The sequence below is a fragment of the Elaeis guineensis genome, chromosome 5 (assembly GCF_000442705.2).
Source record: "Elaeis guineensis isolate ETL-2024a chromosome 5, EG11, whole genome shotgun sequence".
Classification (NCBI taxonomy): domain Eukaryota; kingdom Viridiplantae; phylum Streptophyta; class Magnoliopsida; order Arecales; family Arecaceae; genus Elaeis; species Elaeis guineensis.
This window is the reverse complement of record NC_025997.2, coordinates 120,748,948-120,764,900: the sequence shown is the minus strand read 5'-3', so window position 1 is coordinate 120,764,900 and position 15,953 is coordinate 120,748,948. Positions and strand designations below refer to the sequence as shown.

Below are 15,953 nucleotides of genomic sequence, written 5' to 3'. Positions count from 1 at the left end.
ATCTTCAAATTCGAATTTAATATCCTATACTCAAATCTTATCCAATATCCGATCGGATAAGAAAAAAAATATCCATCTCCATATCCAATGGGTTCGAAGATATCCATCGGTAATCCATTTTCTTATATCCAACTCATACTTGCCGCATGTCTATCCCATATCCAAAAAAATAAACAACTAAAATAATTTTATACATATTATCAATCAAAACAAAATTATCAATTTAACATAGAACATAATTTATAAGTCCAGATTTATAAAAATTAAATATAGAAATAGAATTACAATTAAATATAGAACGTATAAATAACTAAAATAATTTTATGCATATTATCAATCAAAACAGAATTATTAACATATATATTTGGATATAGGTTCGGATATTACCCTTATCCGTAGGTTCGGTTCGGATTCGGATAGAAAACAACACTATCCATATCTATGCTACAGTTTTCGAATTTTATCCAAACCCAATCAAATCCTATTTTTCGAGTTTGATCGGATTTGGGTAGGATGCATATCCATCGGATCGGATCGATTTTGCCATCTCTAATTTATAACAAGGATGGTGGTGGGTTAAATATAGGAGAAAAAAAAGAACAAGGATAGGCTAGCAATTATAAATAAGTTATATTTTATCAAAAAAATTATGAATAGGTTATATTTAGTGTTAAATAATTGATGTATATATTTTATTAAAAAATGAGTAATATTTTACGAGCTATTAGTCAACTTGCTCAATATATAAAATTTTTCTCTTTTTTCTTTTTAACTCCTCGTCCGGTGCTTGCCAATTATTGATTCTTTTTTATTTCTCAAAAATATATTCACTAACAATGAGATATATAACAAATGTATAGAAATATAGTTGTGATTCAAATGCTTAATTTATTGGGATAATTTTACTTTGATGAATACATAATATGTGAGCGATGATGTTATATTACGAGAATAATGAAGTTTATATGTAAATGGAAAAGGCATTATATTTTGTATAGTTCTTAGGTTTGCAAAAGCATATTCACTAAAAATGGAATATATATAAATTTTACAAAATATAGTTATGCTTCAAGCACCTAATTTATTGGAATATATTTAATTTGTAAAATGAAGATATGATATGTGAGTGATGGTATTATATTACAAGAACAATATAGTTTATATATAAAGAGAAAGATAATATTTTGAACAAAAACTTTATACAGTTATTAAAGTGGTATGGTGATTCGGCAAATTTGAAGACTCTACCTAAATATTCCATTTAATGTTAAACTTATGGTAGTATATGTTGTAGATTGTATATGTACAGAGCCTAAATAAGTTGTAAGAGAAGCCATATCTTTGTCCTACCTATTCTTTGCGTCTTGCTATCTTAGATGTTGACAAGCATCCAACAAATGAAATCTGTGAATGAAAAATATTTTTTACACTCTAAAATACATGACTTACATGTATGCCCCTTCCAGTGTCATGCTAGTCCTTCACTTGCTTAAGGTATGAGATACAATCATTCATGGCTTAATAAGATCTACATTGCCATGGTAGGATATTTTTATTGACAATCCTTCCCCTCTTTTTTTTTCTTCATTAACTGAGATATAATCTGCCTTCCTTTAAAAAAAAAAAAAAAAGGGGATCTAAGCTGCCAATGAATAAATTTTGGATCGGGTTAGCATTTTATTGGCTTAGATATATATTGATTATTGAGTATCGTTTAGCTTTCAAGAGCTAGACAGATGGTATTCCTGTGAAGGGCAATTAAGGAATTTAGGAAGGAACAAGCATCGCGTTCTCCGGAGCTCTTTTCCAGAATAATATAAAAAAAATTAATTACCAAAATAATTCAAAACTTAATTTTTTTTATCAAACTTTTGTATGGAAAACACCATTTTGAATGGCATTTTTTCTCCCTTCCACGTCACCCTTCTTTCCAGGATGGCATCATTCCAAAAAAAAAAAAAAAGGAAACGCCTTAAAAAGCCATTCAAAATGGCATTTTCAATTTTTTCCATCAAAAAAGAAAGAAAAAAATCAGAAAAGAAAGGAAATTTTTTTTTAATTTTAAACTAATAAATAAATTAAAATTTTGATTTTGATTGAAATTTAAAATATAAAGATTTGAATTTGTAATTCAAATAAAAAAAATATTTTTAGATTTTTTTTTCAATTTTTTTTTAAAAAATATCTAAAAAAATCTTAAGAAATTTAAAAATAAAAAATATCATAGAAAATGAAAAAAAGAGAAAGAAATATGAAAGAAATAAAAATTTTAAATTTAATTGAAAAACATCATTTCAAATGCTTGTCAAAAAATATAAAAAATAATTTTTTTACAATAATTAATTTTTTTTTTAAAGTTCAATTTATAAATTTTTTTATTTCAATTAATCTTTAAAATTTTATTTTTTTAAAAAATTTAAATTATAATTCTTCTTTTTTTGATTTTTTAAAAATTTTTATTTTTTAATGGTATATTTTATTTTTTAAATTTTTTGACAAGCATTTGAAATGATGTTTTTCAATTAAATTTAAAATTTTTATTTCTTTCATATTTTTTTCTCTTTTTTTCATTTTCTATGATATTTTTTATTTTTAAATTTCTTAAGATTTTTTTAGACATTTTTTAAAAAAAAATGAAAAAAATCTAAAAATATTTTTTTTATTTGAATTATAAATTCAAATATTTATATTTTAAATTTCAATCAAAATTAAAATTTTACTTTATTTATTAGTTTAAAATTAAAAAAAAATTTCATTCTTTCTCGATTTTTTTTTTTTGATGAAAAAAATTAAAAACGTCATTTTGAATGACGTTTTTAAAAACGCCATTCAAAAAATGGCGTTTATAAGGCGTTTTCTTTTTTTTTTTGGACCATGCCATCGTGGAAAGAAGGGTGATGTGGAAGGAAGAAAAAACGTCATTCAAAATAATATTTTTTTTTTTTGTATTAATTTGATAAAAAAATTAAATTTTAAATTATTTTGATAATTATTTTTTTTTTTATATTATTCTGCAAAAAAACTCGAGTTCTCCGCCCATGGGAGAAGTACTCATGACATAAAGAACGCCACCTTGGACTCTGCTCCTCGTCATACCCGAACTCGCCCATGGGAGAAGTACTCATGACATAAAGAACGCCACCTTGGACTCTGCTCCTCGTCATACCCACTACCCGGCTTACCGTTATAGGATCGAAAATGCTTTGCAAATGAATAAAAAATTTAAGTTGGAGATGCAGGGGATCGAACCCTGTACCTCTCGCATGCAAAGCGAGCGCTCTACCATTTGAGCTACATCCCCGTGACAGCGGTGAAGACCTTTTAAGCAAAATTTCATCTATGTTTTGTCGGCCCCAAGGGACCTTACCCAACCCATTCTCCAATCTCTCACCCTGCTCAAATGTAGGACTCCGTATGAGGACCTCCTTCCCTTTTTCTCTGCCCACTATCTATTCACACGATTATCAAAATGGAGGAAGCGTGGGCAGCAGGACCACAAGCCCATGTGCTAAATACCATGCTAATTTACCTACTATCCATAATGTTTAGCTCTAAAGAGGGAATGAAAAGATTAGAGCAAATATTTGCCAACTTACTGTGGGGCGAAATTGAGGACAGGAAGAAAGATCATCAGGTGGCTGGCATAAAGTTTGTTGTTCAGTCAGAGAGGGTGAGTTAGATATTCGGTTGTTGGATTTTTTGCTGTAAAATATAAAGATTTAAAATATCAATTTATTGGGGACTTCCATGCTACAAACATAAAATCAAGCCAATTTTGAAGAAATTTGGATTGATCAAGAAATTAGCTTTTAACTAATCCAAGATGCCTTAAACATGATGGGAAACTATATGAAAAATCTTTACGACTACCTTTTTAGTCAAAACTGATTTTGTTAAGTATGTGAAAATTACTTATCGATCCATCTCTATGGTTTTTGAAGCAAAATAAAATAATAAATTCTATGGCAACAACCTTTTTTAAATTTTCTAATGGTTTAGTATTTTTAATATTAAGAGTCCCATATAAATTGAGTGCAAGCTCCAACATAAAATAGTGGAAACAACACCCCCCCCCTTCATTAGAGGAATTATCAGGCCGGATGATGGTTTCTATGATCTTTGTCCTAAGCAGCAAGAGGGTATTTAGTATTTTCTATTTTCTATATATTTGCATGAACTTATTGGTTAGTCATTCACAATTTCATGCATTTGTTGCCTGTCCTACCTTTTTGCTAGCACCACAAAATTTTCTAACCAATGTCTTGGTATGGAGGGGCAGTATGGCTCTATGCTTATATATTTTGTGGTTATTGTGGAAAGCAAGGAATCAAAAGCTGTTTGAACATGAAATGGAGCCCTCTACAACTGGTAAGGTCTGTGGTATAGTTTGCAAATGATCTTTGTTCAATACGGTAGCAGTTAGACCTTTCAGCATAGTTAGGAAATTGGGATATATGTTGCCTATTTCTTCTCATCCTTCTACTTATCCGATATATGCCCGTTTGCTACACCCTCCCCTAGATGTTGTTAAGGTGAATTGCGTTACTTCTATCTCTAATGCCTACTCAGTAGCTGCTTTTATTATCAAAGATGCTCAGAGTTCGTTGATTAGAGCAGTTGGATTGAGGTTAAACTAGTGTACAATGCCGACGGTCAAGCCTGTAGGTGCTTGGGCGGCACTGTGTGAAGCACTGCTTCATCTTAAAGCACAACAGCTTGGGCTTAGGGGCGACTGGTCTACAGTTATTGGAAAAGGATTTGTTCTATGTTCATAGCAACTCATGTCGACCATAAGGCTAACTAGGTAGCAAAATGGATTGTTGCGCAGACATGGGAGCTCAGTATCAGTCCATATGTTGTAGCACTTACTATTAGCTGATTTGTTCTATATTCATAGCAACTCATGTCGACCACAAGACTAACCAGATAGCCAAATAGATTGCACCACATACATAGGAGCTCATTATCAGTCTATATGTTGGGGACCAAATCTCTTATTTGTTGTAGCACTTACTATTAGCTGATAGCTAGGATGTGCATTTTGTAAGATTTTAACCTATTTCAGGTTATGCCTCCTATTGTGTATATGTATGTATGTATGTATGTATGTGTGTCTCTATATATATACACACACACATTCATACATACATACATACATACACATACATACAATAGTGGAGTGTGTGACTCAGGGAATGTGGAGATGGTCTTCATCTCTATGCATATGTATTTCTAGAGGTTATCTTAATAAAGGAATCCGACATTTAGTAGCTATCATGATTTTTGGTATACTATCGGCATCTAGCTTACGAAAAATGTCTCTTAATTATCATAATGCAATAATAGTTAATATGATGATGTATAATATAACCAACATGGGTGACCCTATATTCCTTGCCTATAAAAAGATTTTATCCTATCAATTGTATCTTTGTGCTTGCAACTTTGCTTAAAGGAGTGCACTCCACATTTCATCTTCTAATTTTATGTTTAATTTTTAATTATTTTCTCCAACTGAATCACAATATATAGTATGCCCATTAAAAATATGGTATGTAAAGTTGCTATACCAATTACAAAAACTGGTGATATTGCATACTATATATACACATACATATCTGTGCATACGTATATTTACATGTATGTATATGTGTGTGTGTGTGTGTGTGTGTGTGTATATATATATATATATATATATATATATATATTCAGCTTTTTAGCAAATATTCTCCATGTATTTCACCCACATACCTTGGTCGTACTACATGGACACTTGTTTAAGTTCAAGACTCTTTACTTGATACAGTGGGTTTTTTTTTTTAAATGATTGATGAGGAATACAGTGCAGACTTGTAGCATTGACCGAAACTTTCTTTGAAGAAAATATGATTGTGGGCTAATAACCAAAAACACAACCCCAGGGCCCGTGCATGGGTGCTCAGCTGCAACCTTCCTGGCAGTTGTGCGGCTGGGCAGCTCCGTTTGAAGTAGCATCCGCACCATTCGATCCACCCATTTCCCCAGGGCTTCCACCAGCGCTGCCCGACCCCTGAATCTCGCTACCAGCCATTGCTGGGTTGGAACTTGGTCCAGAATTCGCAGCATCCTGCCGTGGTGCAGTTGCCCCAGATCCTCCAAGCTCGATGCTACTAACTGGAAAATATATCGCCTGGGCTACGATCACACCCCCAGTAATCGGAATGCCTGAAAGAGACAGGGGTAGTACCAATGTTGACGACCCCCCCGATTGGTTGACAGAGGGCAATCCGCTCGGCTGTGAGGATCCTGAAGCCGATGTTGCCTCCTTTGTCGGCGTCGGCGGCGGCGGCGGTGGCGGCGGCGGAGGCATATGCTGGTCGTCAGACCCCACGGGCGAAACATTTGGAGCACGTGGATGATGGCCAGGATTGGAGAAGGATGGGGCGTCTTCACCTATCGATCTCGCTAGACTTGAATAATGATTCATGGCACCCCCCGAGAGATGCTCCAATTCTTGGTTGTGCTTGCGGGTCCGCCGCCTTTTCTTACCCAGGGCGCTCTGGGTGGGACGCCGACGTCGCTTCTGAAATGCGGCATTGGAGAAGGAGAGGAGAGAAGAAAAGATTCAGAGGGAGCAAAGTGAGAGAAGGAACGATTGACGGAAAGGGAGGGGGGAGATCAGAAAGAGACCTGCTGTTCTTGGTGCGTCGTTGGGCGCCGTTCGGGTTCTTGGTTGGGCTCGAGGTTCCATCGCCTTGTCCTGTCCATGGCAGCCTGGGTCTATAGGACGCCGTCAATTCTTCGCTATGGTGTAATAACAAAAGAAAGGAGGCAAGGGAGAGGGAGATGAGGAGAAAAGAAAAGTTTCAGAGAGAGGGGAGAGAGACCTCCTGTTCTTGGCGTCTCGTTGAGCGCCGTTCGGCTTCTTGGTTTGGCTCGAGGGTCCGTCGCCCTTCCGTTCCCATGGTGGCCTGGATATGGGACGCCATCAATTCTTTTCCATGGTGTGACAGCAGAGGAAAGGAGGCATGGGAGAGGGAGAGGAGAGAAGAAAAGTTTCAAGGGGGGGGAGAGAGAGAGGGAGAGAGAGAGAGAGACCTCCGGTTCTTGGTGTGTCTTTGGGCGCCGTTTGGGTTCTTCGTTGTGCTCGAGGGTCCATCGCCTTTCCCTCCCCATGGAGGCCTGGGCGGGAAACCGTTGAATCTCCGCCATGGTCTAATAACAGAGGAAAGGAGGCGTGGGAGAGGGAGAGGAGAGAGGAGAAGAAAAGATTCAAACGAAAGGGAGAGAGAGTGAGCTGGTGAAGCAATTTATCATTATATATTTTTCACGGACCTGGGCTTATGAGCGGGTGGTGATCGGATGCTTCACTGGGCCGACGAAACGGCTCTGGCTGGATGGAGTTCGGAGCGCTTAGAGAGTAAATAATCGTTGCAACGGTGATACCGCTTCAATTTTGTAACAAGTCAATTAAAAATCAAAAATTAATAAAATAATATAAGATATCATCATATAAACCGATGAAATATATGATAATCAATAAAATATTTGACTTATCACAAATTTGACGTGATACCATCATTGTAATGAATATTTACTTGCAAGCTATGGAGAACATAGGTTGCAAATCTCTACGTGAATTTTTATGTAAATTTATATTCTTATAAAATTTTACATGTCAATGAACATATTTTATATTTTTTAATTTATTATCTTATTTTCAGGTAAATAAGCTACTGTTCTTCGAGATGGATCCCAAGGGCAAATGCCCTAATATATTTTTCTGTGCAAATTTTTATTTTGCATAAAAATTTTATACATGCATGTTTATTTGGCAAAAATATGTGCTCTTTCCATCCTAGATAAATTTGTCTATGCAATTTCTCATTCATATTAGTGATCAGGGTTAAATGGTTTAAATTAGTTTATAACCAACTCGAGTCTTGCATGTGCGATATGAATAAGGAATTTCTTAATTTCAGAAGAAAATCAGGGCATAAAAAAATATAAATATTTTTTCAAATAATATTTAAAAATATGAAGAATAATAATGAAATAGCATATGTTCAAGGTGCGGCGTTGGAGGCCTTGGGTTCTGGCATGAGATCAACTCCCAGCCAGTTTTCAAATATCAATATTTTCTTTTTGTTTTGGTAAAGAGGGAGTCTAACCTTAATATTACGTAGAGTGGGACCTGCACGGCGATGTGAGATTGTCCAAAATATGAAGAGAAAAAGTTACGCACAACAAAATTTTTTTATCAGCTAAAAAATATGTAGTATATAATTTTATTTCAGAAATTTGCATGAATATTAATTATTTTTGGGTATTGTTTTTTTCACTTGTGTTGAAAAATAACTAGCAAATCTTACATTTGTATGTTATACATTTATCAATATGCTACAGTGGGTTTTTATTGAAATTAAATTACCTTGTGCGGAGCTTTTTTACTGAGGGTATTGGTGGTAATTCTTGGAATAGAAAATACAGAATTATTTTTTCAATGAAACAATAATAAATAGATCATGAAATATTTATAATAAAAATTTCATATTGAGTTGCACTAAGTATTATCTTTGTGGAAGTAGCCTTTAGAAGAAGTTCTAAATAAATTTATTTCTCAAGAGTAATCGATCTTTCCTCTACAGATAATGATGAAAAAGTTTAGCACCAAAAGTAGGAGTGCAAATGGATCAGATCGGATCAGGTCTTGAGTGATCTTAATCTAATTCGATTTTTTGATCGAATCTAAATATCGGACTTAAACTCAATTCAATAGAAAATCGGATCGGATCCATGATCAAATTTTTTGATCCAATAGATCATTCGGATCGGATCCATGTATAATCCAATTTCAATCCATGAAATATGAGTTTAAGTCTGGATCAGATTTGGATCAACCCAACTCGAGGATGAGGTCGTCAGACTTGGATCAAAAGATATGCCAGAAGATTATAGAGGCCCAAGGCGTGACAGGGTGGTTGACGAGATCCTGGAGCTTGATTTGGAGGTCAATGTGGCCGTCAAAGGAGGTGAATAGGCCGTCGGATGACATATAGCTAAAGGAGAGATAGTCAATTGCCTGGCGGCCGAGGATCGCCATAGCCATGGCCCATTCATCATCGGACCACATTGACAAACCCACAGCCATCCCTATTTCCATCTTTATTCAAGAGAAATTTAGGCCAAGAATAAACCCCAAAAAATTCTTAAAATAGTTCAACGATCTCCTAAGCTCTCCTTCCTGATTTTCAAAATCTCATTCTTCGATCAAAAAGAAAAAATAAAAAATAAGTAAAACAAAATGAAACCAAATCAAACTAAATTAGAGATAAAATTTTCTATTCCTTCCTCTCTAGATCTAAATTTGAGAACAAAAAGTATGAAATCCTAGTGAGATTTGGATATGAGGCGGGAGCCGAAGGGAGCTTGAGGAAAGAAAGAGGACGATGGAGGAGAAGAGTGTGTCACTGAGGATTTTGGTTTTAAATACTCGTGTGAACACCTAGCACCTCAGTTCATGATTTATAAACCATAGGTGTTGGTTATATAAACATGGAACGAGCGAGCTGGTCCGCCTTCGAGCCGATAGAAAATAAAAAATTATATTTAAAGATTGGTTTTAGTGAAAGTAGGCCAAGTGGGTCACAGCTACATATGCATTGTTAAGTACCTATAGTGGAAGATAGAGCATATATTGATGAATCATAGTCTGTCTGATGCGTGTAGTATGTTCTTATTGATTCTGGTTTCAGTGGATTTGGGCTTGATTTGGATGAATATTCGGATCTCAAATTGAGTTCAAGTCGAATCGGATCGGATCGGATAATTTATCATAAGATCCAAATAAATTCAAAAATCTTCACAGATCGGGTTAGATCAGAATTCAATAAACCCAGGCTCGACCCAGAAAATGGAATAGATCCAATTTTAGAATCTAACCCGGCTCTATGGATCCTTTAAAATAGTTCGGATTGGGTCTATGCGAATTAAGTTGGGTTGGATCATGGGTCAACCAGACACATTTGTACCCCTAACCAAAAGAAGGTGAGCTCATGAAAAGAAATAGCTTTCCTTCTGTGCAACTGTCCCCATATTTTTTTCTGTACGCTCATCCTTTTAATAACCCTAGCCATTAATTCCCCTCCCACCCTCACCAACCTGCTTCTTTTTCGACACCATTCCCTCCCTTCCCCTACTCGACCCCTCCCAACTTCTTCGTTCGCTCTCCTTCATGCCGATCCCATTCCCCTTCCCTCCCCCTACCCCTCATCGGTCTCCACCTCTTTTCCCATCTCCATCCTTGCCCTTCTTTCCCCCATTTACCCCAACCCATCCATTTCTTTCTAAATCCCATTCCCCTTCCTCCCCCTATCTCCTTGTCGGTTGGCTAGAGATTTTTTGGGCCAAGCCAATTTAGTGTTTGTTGCTAATCTCCTTCACTGTGCATGTCTTCCATTGTGTAGATGTCCAGATCTTAAGAGATCTCGCCGGTGAAGATGCCGAAGGTGCATCTACTTTTCTTCTAAAAACTGACTGGTTCTAGATGAGTTTACTAATCCTTTTTTTCTTTTCTTGATCTAATCCTCTGATCTATCTCCTAATCCATATTTTTCTTTTTTTATCATCTTGTTCACCACAACCCTTTCTGAAGCCCTAACCCTAACTCTAATCCTAATCCTCACCCCAACCCTAACTCTAATATAACCTTAACCCTAGACCCTAACTACAACTAGTAACCCATGGATATAATCTGCCAACCCATTAATCCAAAACTCAACAACCGAATCCATTTACCCATTAACTCACGATCCACTACCCACAACATATTAACCCACAATCCATTAAACTACAATTCGATAACCCATTAACCCAAAACCTATCAGGATGGGCCTGTTAACCCGTTAACCAGAATCTGCTAACCTACGGACCCGAATTCTTTTACCTACCAAATCAAACCCGATCGTTAACTCAATAAACCCTATCCACCAATCCTAATTGTCTGATCTTTTTTTATTCCATTTCTTCTATCAAAATCTTTCTCATTCTTTCGTTGTTCCCAACTTTTAACTAAGAATGTAAGGCTACTATATCTGTAGTAACAAATCCTCATTTTCTTGTATCACAATGCTCTATTCCTAACTTCTAAATGGGAATGGAAGGTTGCTGCTTCCGCAATAGCAACCCTCCTAAATATTTCCATCGAACTCTCTTTTAGAAAGTGGAAAGTTATTGCATCTATGGTAGCAACCTTCTCAAATTGCTCCCCCGAAGGATGTTTCTCTAACTATTGATAAGAAATTTTTTTCCTCAAATGATGATCCAGAGGACTGGAAAGCCACTGCATCCCGAGTAGCAACCTTCAAATAGATTGATGAAGAAACAAAATAATCTAAAAAAATATATATTCTAAATATACCCTCTTCTACCGAGCTCTTTTAATCCTATCATGTTCTGCTATATAACTTTCTATACATATAGGCCAACCTGGACACGATCGATCCATTCATTCAATGCCTTTCTTCTTAGTTCATTTAAGGCTGCTTCATGTTATACTGTCCTACTAAGGCCAAAATGTCTTTCTTTCCATTAAAACAAAATCTGATCACACTTTGCTCTTTAATGAAGAGTTTAGGGGGGCTTCTATCCCAACCCTCCCAGGCTCGTGTGCAACTCTTTCCCCATTTTGTCTCTTTTTGTTGATTTGACAGAGTGTCGATGTGGACAATGGCATGGCATAGTGTTGCGGCCAATCGCCTCGTCGCCCGATCGTCGGAGAGCGTGCACCTGCAAAAACGAGAAGTCCGCACTGATCGGAGGCGGCTCCGGCGGGGACCCTCCGACGGTCAAGTCAGAGAGGTGACTGGGCAACAGTGAAATGAAGACAGAGAGCTCGATCGAGAGAGAGAGAGAGAGAGGGAGAGAAGAGCGAGCCTGTGGTTTCGAAGTCGAGAAGTGGAGGAGCGGACCCCTTGCACTGTTGCCTTCTCCGGTTTATATAGTGGAGCACGGTATGGCGCCGTCATTAATGGCGCAGACGAGTGAGGAACTGTCAACTCACTGTAGACTGTCAGAGTCGCCGTGAAAGTGTCATGTCGCCGTGGGGCTGTCAAATCGCTAGGGTTGACAATGCCCTTGGCGGGATAATGTCCCTAGATGGTCGTGCCGCATGCGGCTGTCAGGACTGACAGGCTCTGGCGGCTGTACGGTGATCGGAGGAGTCGGCCGACCCTAGGTCGGTGGCCAGCTGAGTGGCGTCGGGCCCCTCCGTTAGTCGGCGAGCCTTACGTGAGTCGGCCATCAGACCTTCGGGTTCAGTCGGTCAGGAGAGGTACGCCCGACATACCCTCAGTCGGTGATAGGCCGTTAATCGGCCGGTGATGGCGTCCGTCAGTCGGTCGCTTTCGGCTGTCGGTCGGTCGGTCGGTCGGCCAGTCGGTCGGTCGGTCGATCGGTCGGCCAGTCGGTCGGTCGGTCCCTTCGACTGTAAGTCGGTCGGTCAGTTTCTTCGGCCATCGGTCGGTCGGGGGTATTCCCCCAACACATAGTATGCAACCCCAGTGATGATGCGTGGCCGCCAACATGCCATCTATGATGACTTGTCATGCCAACATAGCATCCATGACATGACGTGAAGTACCATCAGTTGCCTCACCCTGCCTAGCTTAAGTATTTGTTCTTTTCTATATTTTTTTTTCTATTGCACACGGAGAGCTTCGGATCCCTCCAAACAGTGGACAGTATGAATGACGTGTTACGTACAACACATCCCCGCTGAAATGCCATATATGATGATCTATCATACGAGCCTGGCATCCCTGACATGAGCGGAGCACCATGCTTCAGTCATTGCTGCGACCCATTTTAAGTACTTTACACTTTAAAATATATTTTTTTCTATCGTAAAAAGAGAGCTTCGAAAAGTGCTTTACTTAAATAATTAAAAAAATATATTTATAAAAATAAATTAATTTTTAATTTAGTAATCAAAATGATGCAAAACTACGTGAAATATCGTTCAAAATGACGTTTTATAATGGCCACGTCATCATTCTTTTCTATCCATTTTCTATATGGATGATGAGAAAATAAAATAAAATAAAATAAAATCATGATTTTAAATGATATTTTTTAAAATATCATTTCAAATGAAGTTTTCAAAAATATTATTTTAAATGACGATTTTAATTATTAATTTTTTAAAAAAATAAAAAAAATAAAAATTATAATTATAAATTTTAAAAAAAATAAAAATTATAATTTTGATTCAAATAAAAATCATCATTTCAAATTAGTATTCCCATTTCAAATTATCTTTTTAAAAAAATATCTGAAAAAAATTGATGTAAAAAAAAATAAAAAATATCATAAAAAAGAACTAAAAAATAAAAATTATAATTTTAAATTTAAAAAAAATAAAAATTTTAATTTTAATTCAAATAACAATCGTCATTGCAAATTACAATCTCCTTTTCAAATTAATTTTTTAAAAAAATATCATAAAAGAAGAAAAAAATAAGAAAAAAATAAAAATTATAATTTTAAATTTTAAAAAATAAAAATTTTAATTTTAATTCAAATAAAAAATATCATTTCAAATTATTTTTTCTATTTAAAATTATTTTTTTTAAAAAAATATCTCAAAAAAACTTAAAAAATTAAAAAATAAAAAATACCAAAAAATGAGAAAAAAATAAGAATTATAATTTTAAATTAAAAAAAATAAAAATTCTAATTTTAATTCAAATAAAAAATATCATTTCAAATTTTTCATTTCAAATTATTTTTTTTTAAAAAATATATCTTAAAAAATTAAAAAAATAAAAAATACAATAAGAAAGGAAAAAAATGAAAAAAAAATTATAATTATAATTTTAAATTTAAAAAAATAAAATTTTTAATTTTAATTCAAATAAAAAATATTATTTCAAATTACTTTCCTCATTTCAAATTAATTTTTTTAAAAAATATTCCAAACAAAGAAAAAAATACCTAAAAAAAATATCATAAAAACAAAAAAATGGTCTTAGGTCTTAGGTATTTTATCCAAACCTATTGACCCACAAGTTTATGCAATTGTCTTAGGTCTTAATTCACAATTCTAGACCTACTAGACAACACTTAATTCTTTTAATTAAGTATTTGGGCTAATGGGTCAGGGTTTGGTATTTTGAAAATAATTTTCAAATTTGAAAGATTTTATTTTCTATTCACCAAATATGTTGACTCATTTCACAAATAGATCAGCACATTTCATAAATAGCAATCCTATTGCTAATTACATAACAGAAAATAACTCAATCAAAATAAATCATAAATATTCCTTTAGATCTAATCTAACGCATTCATGATAAATTTCACAATTGAACCTTTACAATTAATTCCTTTCGCTGCTTCATCTGCATGGGATATAATTGCAACAGCACCCCTACCGTTAGGGCTGGAACTGGGTCGGGTCGGGCCGAGTTCTACCCCTGCCCGAGCCCGGGCCCGAGACCGGCCCGAACCCAATTGGGCTGGCCCGATTCCAAATCGGTATAAGGTGTAAGGTCCGAACCCAATCGGGCCTGGGTGAGATTGTTGCGGTCCTTGCGAAGGGAGGGGATGAGCAGGGGAGGGGACGGTCGGAGGCAAGGGAGAGGAGGGAGGAGCGGGGGGAATGGAGGAGTACCGGAGAACGTCGCTTACCAGAAGGCTCCCACTGTCGTGCAGTCGAGCATCCCCTCCATCGAGAGCTCCTACGGCAGCATTGCGGCCGACGGCTTCGAATCGCCGCCCAACACGCTGACGGAGCCCATTTGCGACACCGTCCGGTGGGATCTATCGCAGATCACCAATAATTTGAAGTTGATCATCTTTCCGAACTCCTTCCAGGAGGATCCGAACAAGACGCTCCGAGATTGGGACCTTTAGGACTGATGATCGAAGAGCTCTACCACCATCAACGCCTTCGACTCTCCTCCACCATAGCCGCCATCTCCCGCAGCCAAGTCCACTGCCGCCTCCACCTCCGACATCGGTGCGTCGTCTTTTTCCGACAGCGGCTCCCTCCGATCAAGAGGAAGACTTCCCACTCCATCGACTCTGATTTGATTGTACCAGAGTCCAGGCAAAGGCGAAGGAGGGACTAGAGGGCGGAAGAAATATCGGGCCTGACTTTGGGCCTGATTCGGGCTTGGGCCCGGGCCGGGCTCGGGCCGAGCCAAAGGTTTGCCCGAGCCCGGCCCGAAAGCAAATCGGGCCCAGTTTTCTAGGCCCGAGCCCGGCCCGAAAAGTTTTGGGCCGAGACCGAAGCCCGGCCTGAAGCCGGTCTGGCCCGATGGGCCTCAAGCCGGCCCAAGCCCACTTCCAGCCCTACCTACCGCCATAGGAGACCCCATTGAATGGGAGGAGAGGGCCTTTAAACCCTGCTTTTCTCCTATGATCGGACGGCCATGGCAACCAACCCAATTCGATTACTTGCTACTTGGATCAAGTATATCTAAATATACCAATTTCAAAATTTAAATTTCAAATTTTAAATTTTGAATTTTAAATTTTAAATTTTGAATTTCAAATTTAAAATTTTAACCAAATTTTAAATTTCAAATTTCAAATTTTGAATTTCAAAATTTTGAATTTTGAATTTTGAATTTCAAATTTCAAAATTCAAATTTCAAATTTTGAATTTCAAATTTTTAAATTTTGAATTTCGAACAACTTTCAAAATTCAAATTTCAAATTTTAAATTTTAAATTTTAAATTTAAACTTAATCTATGCATGCAAATATATATATCATATCTAAGAACCTTGCTCTGATACCATTTGTGGAAAAAATTCAGTGCAGGGATAAAATGATAATTTTAAAACTATTTCAAAATTATGATTTTACAGCGAAAAAATTTTAATTAATCTAATTAATTAACATAAATTTATCCTACACTAGAATCTAAATATGATATATAGCATGCAAGCATTTAAATTTGAAATTCAA

General features: G+C 36.3%; 1 non-coding gene across 1 annotated transcript; it reads right to left on the bottom strand.

The window, feature by feature from the left end:
• Positions 1-3,228: 3,228 nt before the first annotated feature.
• TRNAA-UGC (transfer RNA alanine (anticodon UGC)) lies at positions 3,229-3,301 on the bottom strand. The gene has a single exon. It is a non-coding gene; the product is annotated as a tRNA-Ala (tRNA).
• Positions 3,302-15,953: the final 12,652 nt, after the last annotated feature.